Below are 13,773 nucleotides of genomic sequence, written 5' to 3' on the forward strand. Positions count from 1 at the left end.
CCCTTCCCCTCTGGTAACCTTAAATCCATTTTCTAAGTCTGTGAGTCTGTTTCTGTTTTGTAAGTAAGTTCATTTGTGTCATAGGAATCTGCATTTTAAAGAGACCTTTGGAGGTTCTGATGCAAAGTAAAGCTTGACAGCCACTATTTTAAAAGTTCCCAGATCTATGTGTAGCCTCTCCCAAACTCTCAGCAGCATCCATAAATTATTTGCCTAATCAGTGTTCTATCCCTACTGTGATTCTCAGACATATATTTTCATCAGTTTGTTCTCCTGCCTGGAGAGAAAAGCAGAGAGAGCATAATATTTCAGTGCAGGTCTATGGTCTATAACTGAGAATTTGCCAATATATCTTAAATATTAACCAAGATGAAAACTGATTGATGCATAATTCATTAGTGGAGCTAGTAGACCAAAATGCTTTTCATAATTTAACAAATGACATAAACTATTAAAAATTGTAAAAGAGACAGTGTTGATTTATGCAGATTGATCCTGGCTGTGAATAAATACAGTACAAGAGGAAAATAATATTATATCTCTCTGCCAAGCTACTAATAACAAGCAACTTATCTGGGGAATGGAAAACACACTTCTTCGAAACTGAAAAAATTTAAAACAGTTCTAAAGGGGAAAAAAAAGCAGAAGTCTGAGAGCAAATTTCAGATTGGTGTTTTTCATTAACAATTAAAATAAATAAATGTTAACAGCAGTCTGAATTATTACCCTAAGTTAAAAAGAAGAAAATTTCAGTTTTATTAAGATAATATTTTCATAGGTAAGAATCCTTTCCTTTCTTCACTTTGAATTTAAAATGTGAATTATTTTTGTAATCCATAATCAACCCTCTAGGTGACTTTCTCTGAGAGAAGACAAATAGGTTGTCTTAGTAATTTTTAACTATGTGAGTATTACCAAATAAATCCATCATGTAAAAATTAAAATAACATTACTACCCACCTCCTAGAGTAATGGAAATAAAAACAAAAATAAATAAATGGGACCTAATGAAACTTAAAAGCTTTTGCACAGCAAAGGAAACTATAAACAGGACGAAAAGACAACCCTCAGAATGGGAGAAAATATTTGCAAATGAATCAATGGACAAAGGACTAATCTCCAAAATATATAAACAGCTCATGCAGCTCAATATTAAAAAGACAAACAACCCAAACAAAAAATGGGCAGAAGACCTAAACAGACATTTCTCCAAAGAAGACATACAGATGGCCAAGAGGTACATGAAAAGCTGCTCAACATCACTAATTATTAGAGAAATGCAAATCAAAACTACAATGAGGTATCACCTCACACCAGTTAGAATGGGCATCATCAGAAAATCTACAAACAACAAATGCTGAAGAGGGTGTGGAGACAAGGGAACCCTCTTGCACTGTTGGTGGGAATGTAAATTGATACAGCCACTATGGAGAACAGTATGGAGGTTCCTTAAAAAACTAAAAATAGAACTACCATATGACCCAGCAATCCCACTACTGGGCATATACCCAGAGAAAACCTCATTGCAGCACTATTTACAATAGCCAGGTCATGGAAGCAACCTAGATGCCCATCAACCGACGAATGGATAAAGAAGATGTGGTATGTATATACAATGGAATATATCTCAGCCATAAAAAGGAATGAAATTGGGTCATTTGTAGAGACATGGAGGGACCTAGAGACTGTCATACAGAGTGAAGTAAGTCAGAAAGAGAAAAACAAATATCGTATATTAACGCATGTATGTGGAATCTAGAAAAATGGTACAGATGAACCGGTTTGCAAGGCAGACACAGAGACACAGATGTAGAGAACAAACATATGGACACCAAGGGGGGAAGGGGGGGGTGGTGGGGGGGGAAGGTAGGATGAATTGGAAGATTGGGATTGACATATATACACTGATATGTATAAAATAGATAACTAATAAGAACCTGTTATATAAAAAATATAGATAAAATTTTAAAAAAATAATATTAGTGACAAAGCTAAAGTCCCCTTTGACCACATCCCCAGGTAATCCAGTTCCTCCCTCCTCTCTCCAGAGATGAGCACTGATATCAGTTTGCAATATATTCTTCCAGATCTTGTTCTTTGTGTTCACATGCATGTACATGGACCCATGAAAAGCATTCAGAATTGTTTTGAGCATTTCTACATACATAGTATCATACTGGATACATTCTTCGACAAGTTGATTTTTTTCACCAGCTGTGCCTTAGAGCACTCTTCCCATGTTTAATAGTAGCAGCTTTGTGCCAATTGTTGTTCCAAATACTGATACATATTCTCTAATTTAATCCTCACAGCAACCCCTTAAAGTGGGTACTATTATCATCATCTCACAAACTGAAGCACAGAGGTGAAGAAACAAGCTTCCACAGTCACACAGCTTGTAGTTGATGTAGTGTTAAAAATTATAGCCCCAAATATTTTACATTACTCTTGACCGAAATTAAGTTGAGACAAGAAGACATCAGCTTCTCAACATTACTAATTATTAGAGAAATGCAAATCAAAACTACAGTGAGGTATCACCACACACAAGTCAGAATGGCCATCATCAAAAAGTCTACAAACAATAAATGCTGGAGAGGGTGTGGAGAAAAGGGAACCCTCTTGCACTGTTGGTGGGAATGTAAACTGATACAGCCACTATGGAGAACAGTATGGAGGTTCCTTAAAAAACTAAAAATAGAACTACCACATGACCCAGCAATCCCACTACTGGGCATACATCCGGAGAAAACCACACTTCAAAAAGATACTTGTACCCCAATGTTCATTGCAGTATTATTTACGATAGCCAAGACATAGAAGCAACCTAAATGTCCATCCACAGATGAATGGATAAAGAAGATGTGGTACATATATACAATGGAATATTACTCAGCCATAGAAAAGAATGAAATAATGCCATTTGCAACAACATGGGTGGACTTAGAGATTATCATACTAACTAAAGTAAGCCAGACAAAGACAAATATTATATGATATCACTTATATATGGAATCTAAAAAAATGATACAAATGAACTTATTTACAAAACAGAAACAGAGTCACAGACTTAGAAAACAAACCTATGGTTACCAAAGGGAAAAGGTGGGGGGGAGGGATAAATTAGGATGTTGGGATTAACATATACACACTCTATATATAAAACAGATAATCAACAAGGACCTATTGTATAGCACAGGGAACTATACTCAGTACTCTGTAATAACCTATATGGGAAAAGAATCTGAAAAAGAATAGAAATATGAATATGTATAACTATATCACTTTGCTGTATACCAGAAACTAACACAATATTGTAAATCAACTATACTCCAATATAAAATAAAATATTAAAAAAAAAAAGACGACATCAGCTTCAATAGCAGGAGCCTTCAGATGAAAGTGCTTTCTGAATATAATGCAATGAATTAACAATTAACCTTTTTTTTTTTGATAGGTAGGAAGGAAGGTTAGTAAATATTTAAATTCCAGTACTCATAAAGGTGAAATAAATCTGTAATTATTTTCAATATTGACAGCATGCATTTTAAATTGTTAGTCTGTTTGTTATAAAAGGCAAAGAGCTTTAATAAAGCCAAGGACTTTGACTTTTAACCTTGAGATCATGAATGCTTATTAAATATAAAAATACACATTTGTCAGAACATTTATTATAGAAACTGTCACCCTGACCTCATGATGATTTTCCCACTGACTCTGACTTCATTGATCTGGTTCTAATGAACTCAACAAGTGCAGACCCACTTTAAATTAGGAGCATAGCTACAGGCATCCTTCCATTTAAAAATTTATTTTATGAGTAAAATAAAATGACTCTAACATATTAAATTAAAATCATAATGCAGAGTCTTCATTGTCTTCAACATTGAAGTGCTGTTTCCAAACACAGACAATCTGACTCCAGAGCTAAAACTCTTAACCACTACACAATGACACAATAATATCTACCTCACCCTTTTTACTTGCTGTATAATATACCACGGAATGAATTACCACAGTTTATTTGACCACTCACCTACTAGTAGTCATTGAAGTGGTTTCTAATACTTTGTAATTCATAATAGTGCTGGAAGTACAGTGTGCCCATTTTTCTACATGCCTCCTTGTGCTGCTACACAAGTATTTCTCCAGAGCAGTGGTCCTCCAAGTGTGGTCCCCAGACCAGTGAAATTGCCATCAGCTGGAATTTATTAGAACTGCAGTCTCAGGTCTGACCCCATGCATTCTGAATCAGAAACTCTGGGGCTGAAGCTTGGCAATCTGTGTTTTACACTTAAAATTGAGAATCATCTCACTAGAGATACAGATAGTACAACTGCTGGAACACAGGAAACCCCTTATTTGAATGTCAAAAATTAAACCTCCCCAAAGAAGCAAATGTAAAGATGAAATGTCAAAAACATTAGGATTTTAATCTGACTTCTTGGAAATCTCTTCCCAGAGTTAGGACTCCATTAAACTTATCTTTAAAAAAAAATCAAGGGCTTCCCTGGTGGCGCAGTGGTTGAGAATCTGCCTGCTAATGCAGGGGACTCGAGTTCGAGCCCTGGTCTGGGAGGATCCCACATGCCGCGGAGCAACTGGGCCCGTGAGCCACAACTACTGAGCCTGCGCGTCTGGAGCCTGTGCTCTGCAACAAGAGAGGCCGCGATAGTGAGAGGCCCGCGCACCGCAATGAAGACTGGCCCCCGCTTGCCACAACTAGAGAAAGCCCTCGCACAGAAACGAAGACCCAACACGGCCAAAAATAAATAAATAAATAAATAAAATATTTAAAAAAAAAAAAAATGAAGACTAGGGCTTCCCTGGTGGCACAATGGTTGGGAGTCTGCCTGCCAATGCAGGGGACACGGGTTCAAGCCCTGGTTCGGGAAGATCCCACATGCCATGGAGTAACTAAGCCCGTGCACCACAACTACTGAGCCTGCATGCTACAACTACTGAAGCCCACGCCCCTAGAGCCCGTGCTTCGCAGCAAGAGAGGCCACCACAATGAGAAGCCCACACACCGCAGCAAAGAGTAGCCCCCACTCACCACAACTGGAGAAAGCCCAAGCACAGCAACGAAGACCCAATGCAGCCAAAAATTAATTAATTAATTAATTAATTTTACAAAAATAAATAAATGTAGCGTGGTATCCTGGATGGAATCCTGGAACAGAAAAAGGACATTAGGTAAAAACTAAGGAAACCCGAATGAACGGGTGGAGTTTAGTTAATAGTACTGTACCTGTGTTGGTTCCTTAGTTGTGAAAAGCATATTGTGGAAATGTCAGACGTGAAAAATAGGAGAAACTGGGTCAGGGGCACATGGCAACTCTATACTACCTTCACAACTTCTCTGTAAATTTAAAACTATTCTAAAATAAAAGTTTATGTTTAAAAATAAAAATTTAAAAAAATCAAGACTAATTTCAGAACTCAAATATGTTATCTAACAAAGCATGGAATTAGAAAAGTAAATGTGAAATTAAAATTTATATTCAAAAATTCATATGATGATAAGAAGATCTAGAAAGATCATATTCTGAGAAGGTCTGACACATAAAGAGACCTAGCCCACAAAATTAAACATTTTTTCCAAGTTCACTGGACTGGTTAGAAGCACAGTGATGGTGAGAGCTTTGAACCTTAGCCCTAGACCAGCACGCCAGACATTGTGTCACTCAGTATTATGCTTTAATCAAAGAGACTCCTTAAGAAAGATTTTACCACAAGCTTAGAAAAACTTAATATGTAGATTATCCTGAAAATAATTTAGAAAGGAATAAAAACTGGTGCTTATTCTAGAAGAATGACACCAAAACCAAATGATTCCCATATAAGGAAGATATTACCCAAAAAGTACCCTAGTAAAGCTGATCATGAACCTCCTCAATGAGATTCTCGCTGTCTTATAATTTTGACAGTTTTTATTGCAAAATTAAATAATGTTTATTGATGTGTAATATTATAAATGAAAGGAAAATTCTAAAATGTACCTACATCTCTAATACACTTTCTTTACATTTCTGTGCAATCTATCTATTCCCTATACATATACATTTATTTTTATCAAGTTGTGATTCAGGGCACACAAGTGTTCTGCATTTTTTTATCTTAAAATATTTGGTAAGCATTCTTCCATGTGTCAGTGTTACTACATAATATTCATAGTTGATTTATACCTGTCCAATAGCCTATGAGATATGCCATAATTTACTTGGACATGTTTTTGGATCTGTAAATGGTCTCATATTTGTTTTATATTGTAAAAAATGCTACAATAAAGTTCTTACATATATTTTTCTTTCCTCTTTTGAATTATTTCTTTTGGCTAAATTCCAAAGAGCAGACTATAGAGTTCTGAGCATGGATATATTTATGGTTCTTGACCTGAAATACCAAACCCACTCCTCAATGTTCCAGCAGAATTTTCACTGGAACCCCAACAAAAGTTTCACACCAAGTACTCATTCTGGGGGGGTGAGGGGAAATTAAATCAGGTTAGTGTTATGGGTCTAATTTAAATGGGCTAATATTCATAATTTTCCTTATTTGAAGCCTGGTTTCTTTTAAACTAAAAGAAATTTTTAGACTAAAATGCCAAGTAATATTATAATTTTAGATTCAAAGAAACCAGACTTCAAATAAGGAAAATTACAACTATTAACCCATTTAAACTAAGCCCCAAACACTAACCTGGATTCACGTTCTCAATTATTTACATTTAACTGGAGCTCAATACCAAGACTCCTTCTTAGCAACGTAAGAAAATATAAATATAAAATGGATATACAATCCCTGACTTCAAGAGCTTATAAACTAGTACAAAATTTAATTAATTGGCCTTGGAAAACCTTCATTTCTCAATTTTTCCACCTGCTAAGTGGGAGGAAACATATTTGCCTATCTTGGAGAGGGAATGTAAATAAAAATGAGATGAGATTGGTGAGTAAATACTCTTACTTTATTAAAATGCAGACTGATTACTTTTAAGAAGTTCAAGTCTAATTTCTCCAAAGAAGACATACAAATGGTCAATAGGCACATGAAAAGATGCTTAACATCAAATTATTAGAGAAATGCAAATCAAAACTACAATGAGGTATCACCCCACTCTGGTCAGAATGGCCATCATTAAAAAGTCTACAAATAATAAATGCTGGAGAGGATGTGGAGAAAAGGGAACCCTCCTACACTGTTGGTGGGAATGTAAATTGGTACAACCACTATGGAGAATAGTATGGAGGTTCCTTAAAAAACTAAAAATAAAACTATCATACGATCCAGCAATCCCACTCCTGGGCATATATCCTGAGAAAACGCTAATTCGAAAAGATACATGCACCCCAATATTCATAGCAGCACTATTTACAATAGTCAAGACCTAGAAGCAACCTAATGTCCATTAACAGATGAATTGATAAAGATGTGGTGCATATATATATATATATATATATATACACACACACACACACATACACAATGGAATACTACTCAGCCATAAAAAAGAATGAAATAATGCAATTTGCAGCAACATGGATAGACCTAGATATTATCATACTAAGTGAAGTAAGTCAGACAGAGAAAGACAAATATCATATGATATCACTTAAATGCAGAATCTAAAATATGATACAAATGAACTTATTTACAAAACAGAAACAGACTCACAGACATAGAAAACAAATTTATGGTTACCAAATGGGAAAGGCAGGGACGGATAAATTAGGAGTTTGGGATTGACAGATACACACCGCTATATATAAAATAGATAAACAACAAGGAACTACGGTACAGCACAGGGAACTCTATTCAATATCTTGTAATAACCTATAATGGAAAAGAGTATATATATATAACTGAATCACTTTGCTATACACCAGAAACTAACACAACACTGTAAATCAACTATACTTCAATGGGGACTTCCCTGGTGGTCCAGTGGTAAAGAATCCACCTTACAATGCAGGGAATATGGGTTCGATCCCTGGTCAGGGAACTAAGATCCCACATGCCATGGAGCAACTAAGCCCACGAGTAGCAACTACTGAGCTCACACGCCTCAACTAGAGCCCACGTGCTGCAAACTACAGAGCCCATGTGCTCTGGAGCCCACGCACCACAACTAGAGAGAGAAAACCCGCATGCCACAACTGGAGAGAAGCCCGCGAGCCACAACAGAACATCCCACGTGCTGCAACTAAGACCCGACGCAGCCTAAAATTAAAAAAAGAAGATCAAGTATAACCGGAAACCATGGAGTTGCCATCAGTGACAGGATGGTGGTCAGGTTCTGGGGTCAGGTTGTTTCCTTTTTTTTCTTTTTTTTTCCATAGGAAAAGCCCATTTTTATTACAGAATAACATAAATTTAATGCATATCCAATTTTATAGGGGCTCCTGGTGAGTCAAAATCTTTCAGCTGAGAAGAAAGATATGTTTTATACTATGACTCTTGCTTTCTCTTCAAGGAGCCCACAAAATATATTGTCCAGCTTGCACAAATACTAAAATAAGTCCTGAACTGACTTAAAGAACCATTGCATAAAATGTATTCTGTATCTTACATCATTGCCTCCATGTTCAAAGCTTATAAGATGGACTCTTACAACGGACTCACAGACATAGAGAACAGACTTGTGGTTCCCAAGGGAGGCCTATATGGGAGGAATGGAGTGGGAGGTTGGGGCCAGCAGATGCAAACTAGTGTATAGAGAATGGATAAACAGCAAGGTCCTACTGTATTGCACAGGGAACTGTATTCAATATCTTAGGATAAACCATAATGGAAAAGAATATTTTTTAAAAACTAATGTGTATACATATATGTATAACTGCATCACTTTGCTGTACACATGAAACTAACACAACATTGTAAATCAACTACACTTCAATAAGAATTGGAAAATGTAAAATTAAACAAGAGAGAATCCTAGGGAAACTAAGGCTTACGCCCCTGGGAGTTAAGACACCCCGTTTTGCTCTCTTGCTGCAGCTCCTGTCCCCACTGTCCTGAGCAGCCAGTTTGGACAGCGTGTGGTGGTGATGGCAGGGGTGCCGATGGTCAGCGCGGGCATGGTGATAGCCTCCTTCTCACAGAAGCTCTACCATGTGTACATCGCCATTGGTATCGTCTCTGGTAAGTGTTTCTCCTGGGCTCACACATTCTCCAGAGACTTAGTTTCTAGAACAACGGAGGGGAAGGAGGGAATCAACTCCAAAGTGTATTTCTTTCTCCCTTTCTCTTTTTTCTTTAAAATTAATAATGTCCCAGATCAGTGGTTAGGTTGTTTCTTTTTAAAATAGCTAAAGCTGGTTCATATTATTTGCAATCCAAAGAGTCCTAAATTAGAAAAGGTCTAAATGTAGATGTCTATCATTAGGGATCATGAAACTGTTCTGGCAGTTCTCACAGGCTGCAAGGCCAGGAAATGAGAATGGGCCAGCTGGCTGTCAAAAGCTGGGACTTCGAATAGCCAACAGGTGTTACAAATTGAAATGCTGACCTAGACCAAGTTCAGGCCTCCCTCAGAAACAATCTTCCAGAACCAGAAAGGGCCTGGGTTCAGGCTGACAGTCACATATTCTGAAGGGATTTATCTGCAGAGTGAAGTTCATCATTTATTTATTCAACAAATATTTTTTTATGCACCTTTGTATGAATCAGACCCTGTGTTAGGTGCTGGTAGTAAAATGGTGAACAAGACAGAAAAACAGCCTCTGTGTTCATGGAGCCTGTATTCTAGTGAAGGAAACAAAAAAAAAATAAGTAGTTGGGAGGGATAAATTGGGAGATTGGGATTGACATATACACACTACTATATATAAAATAGATAACTAATAAGGACCTACTGTATAGCACAGGGAACTCTACTCAATACTTGGTAGTGGCCTATATGGGAAAGAAGAGTGGATATATGTATATGTAAAACTGAATCACTTTGCTGTACACCTGAGACTAACACAACATTGTAAATCAACTACACTCCAATAAAAATTTTAAAAAATAAGGAAACAAATAAAGGAAGTAAAATTGTGGTTAAGTGCTAAGAAAAAATAAACAAGAAGCTAAGATGGAAAAATAATGGGAGAATCTGTTTTAACTATGACGGTTAGGGAGGCCCTGGCTGAGAAGCTGGAAGTTAAACTGAGAACTGAAGGTTATGAAGGGACAATTCTGTGAAGGTCAGCAAGGAACATTTCAGGCAAAGGGAACAGCATGAGGTGGAAAAGAGCTCGATGTGTTCCAGAAACTGGTGCAAGGCCCTGGTTGGATTATAATGAAAGAGGGAGTCAAGGTGCATCAGACGTAATGAAATAGGGAGAAGCCAGATCATGTAGCAGTTTGTAGATCATGGAAGGAATTTATATTTTATTCTAAATATAAAGAAAGGATGTTGAGGGTGTTTAGCTAGAGAGTGACATTTTTAAGCAGATTGGTGTTACATGGAAAGAGATTGGAAGGAAATAGAAGCAGGGAGTTCCGTCAGGAGGCTATAGCAGTGGTCCAGATAGGAGATAATGGTTTGGACAAAGAATGTGGCAGCAGAGATGGAAAGACGTGGAGAGATTCAAGTCAAATTTTGGAGACAAACTATAAGAATATTCTGTAATTAAATAATAAGTAGCTTTAAAAGCGTGGAGAAGAGAGGACCACCTCAAAGCATTGTGTTGAAGTAGAAAGGAGGCTTAACACCTTCTCATTTTACAGAAAAGGAACAGAGGCCCAAAGGATTGCAATGATTGGTTCCCAGGTATTTGGCTGATCAATAGCAGAGCCAGGATCCAATCGCAGTGTCGTGGCCTTCAGCCTAGTGGTCTCATTTCCCTCCCTTCTCCCAGAGCAGCCAAAGCACCCTCGGGGCCCCAAGCAGGGGAGTCAGAGCAGGGTGCTTGCAGAATGCCACATTCATGGCATGTATCATTCTCTTCATCCTCATACCTCTGGATGCTTTGGTCGTGGGGAGGCCTAATGGGTCCCTGCCCACCACTGTAGACAAAATCAGATCACTCAGTCTTTGACATGGACATGGAGTATAATGATGATGGTGATGACCAACTTTAGTTCCTTTATCTTAATGCTTTGCACATACCAGGTCATTTAAATGCTTACAACCACAATTTGAGATAGATACTATTATTACACTTATTCCCACATCAGTAAAACAAGACACAAAGCAGCTAAATGAGCTGTTCCCTAAGCCACAAGCAGATCACGCATTGTCCCTCGGGCTGTCCAGCTCCCACACCCAGCCCTGAGCTGGGGAGGGTTCAGGCTCCTTGTTGCTCCCACAGCATCTGTTCTGTGTTACTCATATTACCTGCTGTGTAGTGGTGATATTTTCCTTTTTAGCTACATGCCAGGAAGTTTTCAGTGGGTGATTATATGGGAATAATTAGTCTTTATGTAAGCACTGCCTTGCAGGATATGAAAGACATAACTTTCAGGTAGCCAGAGAACCCAGGAGGATGCTTGTAATCACCAGGTTTCATTCTCTCCAGGAGTCATTATGGATTTCAACCACAAATCACTACTTCAATAGGGTTTACACACCTTAGCTTTTTCCCAAAATTATAATAGCGATTTTCTAGGGAAAGATTATGGACGAAGGGGCAGACATCCTGTGGTTCTTTTTCCATGCTGGAAGTTTCTCATCAGGAGTGGAAGGCAGATGCCATTTCCTGGGGTATCGATGTCGTGGTCTAGCCAGAGCCCTCAGAGCCACAGGACACTGGGGCTGGGAGGGACCTTACAGAGTCTTCATTTCTTAATTCAGGCTCTTTTGGTTATGTATAACAGGAGCTGACTTCAAACTACCTAAAGCAGAAAAGGAGACTGGGGTATTTCATGGCCCCAAGAAAGGAAGCGCAAGCAGGCCTCAAGTAGGACTATTGCCTGGAAATGAAAGTTATCAGCATTCTCACCTCTTATTCACCAGAAGCTCAGTGGTGAACGTAATTACAAAGGTAACAGCAAATCTTCAACATATGTGTGCACAAACTTCCCCAAAACCCACACTACCTCACCATCCCCCACTATCACCTCTGCCACTCTTCAAGACTGGAGAGTGTTCTGGTTGCCTACTGCTGTGTAACAACTACTCCCAAAAGTTAGTGGCTTAAAACATCAATCATCTTATTAAATTTCATGATTTCATGGGTTGGGAGTCCAGGCAGGACTCAGATGAGTAATTCTTCCTTTCCATGTGGTTTCAGTGGAGGTCACTTGGTGGTAGCCAGCCAGCAAGTGGGCTTGTGTAGGGGCCCGAGTCAGCTCCACTCAAAGGTCTGGCGTCTTGGTGGGGTTGGCTGGAAGGCTGACCTCAGCTGAGACTGTCAGCTGAGCACCTACTCATGGCCTCTCCAGCATGGTAAACTTGGAGTAGTCAAATTTCTTACATGGCAGCTCAGGGCTCCCCAGAAACCCAGGTGAAATCTGCAAGGCTTCTTTTGATCCAGTCTCAGAAGTCTCAGAACAACACTGCTACCACATTGTATAGTGAAACAAGCCAGCTCGAATTCAAGGAGAAGCGAATTAGACTCCACCTCTCAATAGGATTATTAATTAATTTGTGGCCTTCTTTAATCTCCCACAGACAGGTTGCTAGACAAGCATCCACAATACTTAAATAGTTACTGCTTGCTTAGATCCAAGGGGTAAGATGAATGAAAAATGGAAACAAACATCTGATCAGTGGTTTAGGGGGACTCAGCAGATGTGCTGTGATGTGTCTTCTCCTTTAGGTGGCTCAGGTGAGAGACCTGGCGACCAACAATCCTGCTCATTTCACCAGCGGGAAGCAGATTTCAAGAAATGATGAGGAGGGACTTCCCCGGTGGCACAGTGATTAAGAATCCTCCTGCCAATGCAGGGGACATGGGTTCAAACCCTGGTCCAGGAAGATCCCACATGCCGCGGAGCAACTAAGCCCGTGTGCCTCAACTACTGAGCCTGCGCTCTAGAGCCCGCGAGCCACAACTACTGAGCCCGCGTGCTACAACTACTGAAGCCTGCATGCCTAGAGCCCGTGCTCTGCAACAAGAGAAGCCACTGCAATGAGAAGCCCACACACTGCAACGAAGAGTAGCCCCCGCTCGCAGCAACTAGAGAAAGCCCGTGCACAGCAACGAAGACCCAATGCAGCCAAAAATAACTAAATAAAATAAATTTTAAAAAAAGAAATGATGAGGAAAGGATTATATGTAAAGAGAAGATAAGAATATTATACCTACTTCCTAGGGTTGTGAAGACTGAATAGATTTATATATGCAAAGTGTGTAGAACAGTGCCTGGCACATAGTACACTCACTATTAAAATTCTTCATCATCATCATCATCATTATGCTTGATGAACCAAATGAAAACACTTCCTCACCTTAGCTAGACATCAAAATTTAACACCTCAAAAGGAACACTCTTGCACTGTTGGTGGGAATGTAAATTGATACAGCCACTATGGAGAACAGTATGGAGGTTCCTTAAAAAACTAAAAATAGAACTACCATACAACCCAGCAATCCCACTACTGGGCATATACCCAGAGAAAACCTCATTGCAGCACTATTTACAATAGCCAGGACATGGAAGCAACCTAAGTGTCCATCATCGGGTGAATGGATAAAGAAGATGTGGCACATATATACAATGGAATATTACTCAGCCATAAAAAGAAATGAAATGGAGGTATTTGTAATGAGGTGGATGGAGTTAGAGTCTGTCATACAGAGTGAAGTAAGTCAGAAAGAGAAAAACAAATACTGTATGCTA

This window comes from Balaenoptera ricei, chromosome 2 (genome assembly GCF_028023285.1).
Source record: "Balaenoptera ricei isolate mBalRic1 chromosome 2, mBalRic1.hap2, whole genome shotgun sequence".
NCBI classification, from domain to species: domain Eukaryota; kingdom Metazoa; phylum Chordata; class Mammalia; order Artiodactyla; family Balaenopteridae; genus Balaenoptera; species Balaenoptera ricei.